Raw genomic sequence first — 4,212 nt, 5'->3', positions numbered from 1 at the left:
TATATGTACAAACCTAGTCATGTACAAACCTAGTTATATGTACAAACCTAGTCATGTACAAACCTAGTTATGTACAAAGCTAGTTATGTACAAAGCTAGTTATGTACAAAGCTAGCTATGTAAGATTTCTTTAGATTCCACATGAAACTTTAAATTGATTTTTATTTTCAAGTAAATATTTTACTGTACATTTTGCTCTGTTGTGCTTTGAATATAGTATCCTATGTAACAAAAATATCAATTTTAAAAGAAAATACTATTGTTGTGTAGTTACATTATGCATTAATAATTAATAAGTCACTTGCTGATAATCACTTCTTGTTATTCTACTTATGACTTCAGTGAGAATCCTTTTTTTTTTTTTTTGAGGAGTAGTCTGTAAGTTAAATTACTAGATGTAAAAATATTGGCTCAAAAACAAATATGGGATATAATTGCATACAACGAAGGATTTGGGCCATTGTTATGCAACAGTCAATGTTGTGTATGGTACATGAGTTACTTGCTAAATATGTATGTGATGATGAAATGGAAATGTATATATATAGGGGTATGTTGTATATGTATTTCTAAGATATAACTTTTGATATGATACATGATAGAAAGACATTTTCCCAGTTGTTTCCCAATGCCCCAGAGTCCTAGGAGACATTGCTCAAAGAACAACATTTTCTCTGGCTATTTTCAAACTGGTAGTGACTGTGTGATATAATCTGGCCAGCAAGGTTTGCGTAAGGCCTCTATTGCTGTGATGAAGCATCATGTCCAAAAGCATCTTGGGGAGGGATGAATTTATTTCATTCATAGCTTGTGCTTCGTCATCCAGAAACATCAGGTAGGGAACTCTAGGCAGGGAGGGACCAGGAGACAGGAATTGAAGCAGAGGCCATGGAAGGGTGCTACTTACTAGCTTGCTGACCCATGGCTTGCTCCACCGGCTCCCTTATAGGGCCCAGAGTGACTATCCACAATGCACTGAGCACTTCCACAACAATCACTACGAAAATGTTCCTAGAGGCCAGTTTTATGGAGGGATTCTCTCTATTGAAAGCCCTTCTTCCCAGATGACTCCAGCTTGTGTCTTGTTGTCATGACACTAGCCAGCACAACCACTGGGTGAGGCTTACAGACAGGGAGTGTATACTTTCTCAACAGACAGAACAAGGATCACTAGCCAGCACACGGATCAAACAGACAACTGCTGAGTGAGGTTTACAGACAGGGAGTGTATACTTTCTCAACAGAAAGAACAAGGATGGAGTATGCACACTGTCTTCCCTTACTCTTCCTCCATGGCAGATCCATGTCTCCTTGAAGTCCAGTGACGGTCTTGAAAAGTCGGAGCAGCAGCATGAGCTCTAAGTTCTGCTTGCCAGGCAGGTGCAAAAAGGCAGAAAAGACAGAGCTCCCTCACAGCATGGTTGAGCAATTGCATCAACCTATCAGCCTTGGGATATTAACCTATGGACCTCTCTGCTTGGATAAGCAACTAGCAGCTGCTCTCCTGTTGTCTGTTGTCAGAAAGATTCCTGGCTCACCCACAGACAGATGTGATGTATTCTGGAGATAAGCCAATGTGGCCAAAGACATGGGGTTGTGAAATAACATGAGGTGTCAGACAAACTGCAAATAAAAGAGACTCGGCTTGACTGGGGTCAAGAGATAAAACTAGAGATAATCAGAGCTTGAATTGCATAAGAAAGGATGCAGACTTACTCTTGCAGACAACCGTGTAAACGGTGAGTGGGAGAGGCATCGTTGCTCTGGTGGACTGTGGCGTAAACGTTAGTGAAGGGCAGTAGAGGAATGTGGTGTATCCAGATGAAAACAATATGAAGATCCCAAAGTACAGTTCCAACATTAGGAAGAGGAGTAAAACAGGAACATCTTAATAGTAATAGTACATTGGAGAAGGAAACGAAGATACTGGGGATGTAAAGGACAAAGTTATCTAATTACCATTTAAAGAGGCAAAATCTTATCTAAATAAAGAAGCATATATTGAGGGTAGAACACAACCCAACTTCAAAGAAGAGATTTTTATTTTAGAATCCATGACTGCTGGGAAAGTGAGTGTTTATGAATAAGGTCTGACGGCATTTCTGATTAGTACTGCTCTGGTTCGTTTTACTTCACGGAGCTAAAGCTCCATGAAATAGATGTGCTTTCTTCTTTCCCACTTTTGAGGATGACACTGGGTTTTTAAGTGAAATGAATACATAGTCTTGTCTTTGGCAAATTTGAGGAAAGTAGGAAGGGAGACTGTTAAATGTACAGAATTTGGGCTTATTTGGGGATATCCACTGGCGATATTCAGTGGAGAATGGGACACAACATTCAGAATCTCAAGATGCTTAAGTAGATGATTCACGAAGTTAGTCTCCAAGACTCTACAAAGAACGAGGTTCTGCATCAGGACCTGGAGTTTTGCTGCCATCAAAATAGTCAAACAAAACCAAAGGATGCCGTCTGTCAGTGCACAACCATTTTTAATGAACACCATGTACCCAGGACTGTCCTGTGTTGCAAAAAAGCCATATAAGTCTCTGCCACGGGGGAGCTTACATTCCTGTGAAAAAACACAAGCCAAAATATGTAGACAAATAAAGAGGTAGTTTCATGTGATGATAAATTCTGACTAAGAGGATGCTTGCTTTCTCTTGTACACACACTAAATGTTCTCAAAAGATATTAAAGAGCCTGGACTGTATGTTCAGAATTACAGCGATACTGCTTTTGTGCCTTTGTAGAAAGGAAGGAGGAAAATCATACAGATTTAAAGTAGAGGAAATTTGGCACTTAGATCTTCAGAAATAATGTTCCTGAGAACAGAAAGCATGCCAGTGTAATGGTCTATTGCCGTAAAGGAAGAGAAGAGGGGTGAAGATAGGAGCAAGCATTGAATCCAGATGACGTTGAAAATGGAACTGGGTGAGGAAAGGTGGTAGGTTAGAGACATCCTGCATTTCCCAGGATCCCTATGACCATGCAGAAAAGTAGGCAGGGTGGAAAGGCACAAAAGGACAATAGTAAAAAGTCGACAAAGCTGAGGTAAGAGCCAGAAATAGCAAACTTTAGGTTTGTAAAGGAAACAACTGATCCTAAGGTAGTGTACTAGGCACAGTGGTAGTGAAAGGAGCCTTGAAACAGAAGACAGAAGGAAGGCCCCGGGGACAATCCACAGCCACACTCGCACTCTTCAGAAATAGCGCTTGAGATGGGGGCTGTGCTATATGTGCACCAAACGAGTGCTAGAAAATGGTCCCTCACACTTCCCATGCCTGCTCCACTGCGCCTTAGTGGGGATTAAGGTTAAGAGAAATCTTACAGTTAAGCCTCAGAGGTTTCCACCTTTCTACCAGTTGAGTGACAGCCCAGAGAATTTATATGGTTGTGATTTAGAAACAGTCACATGCGCAAGCCCTAACACTGGAGAGGAAATCTGGGGGTGATTACTTTTGGAAATCCCCCGGCCCAACAACTGAGAAGAGCAAAGAGACTAGCTACAGATGAAAACAAGAGAGGGCTCAAGGACAGAGATAGCACAGCTATGGCACAGCACCCAGGACTCCATTCCTTGTCCCACCAAAGCAGATTTCTTTGGTTTAACTGCCTCTGCGGTTTCAAAGCCGCAGAGACACTTAGCGAAATACACCTGACTGGCATTCTCCACGCCTCAGCATGCACTGGTGTTGTCCTTGGTAGGATGAAGCAACTAGGTGGTCTTCAGGCTCAGTTGAAATGTTTCTGAACAGAGAAGGAGAGGGAGAAGAGGTAACCTATAGAATGGGAGCAAATCTTTGTTACTCATATCCAGAAAATAAATACAATTAAAAAAAATACTTAGGCACCCAAAGATAAGCAACTCTGTTAATGGATAGGCAAATGAACCAATCAAGCATTTGTCCGATGCAATGTAAATGGCCAACGAACGCACAGAAAGATATTCAATATCTTTAGCCTTCAGCGAAACTGAAAGCACAATGTAAGTTTCCAGTAAGCAGCGTGTTGCTGTTGTTGTTTAGTTTGGGTTTGGGTTTTGTATTTTTTTTTCCTTTTTCTTTTTCTTTTCTTTTCTTTTTTTGTCTTTCCCCCTGCAATTCCGTCTGCAACTTTAAATTAGTATTAGTGTATTTATATTAAAACGTGCTACCGATGGCTAAAGGCTATTCCTGTTGGCTTGCTGAATTCTCTTCACTGTTTTGAATGTTC

Source organism: Mastomys coucha, unplaced genomic scaffold, assembly GCF_008632895.1.
Source record: "Mastomys coucha isolate ucsf_1 unplaced genomic scaffold, UCSF_Mcou_1 pScaffold20, whole genome shotgun sequence".
NCBI lineage: Eukaryota > Metazoa > Chordata > Mammalia > Rodentia > Muridae > Mastomys > Mastomys coucha.
Note: the sequence above shows the minus strand (reverse complement) of the source record.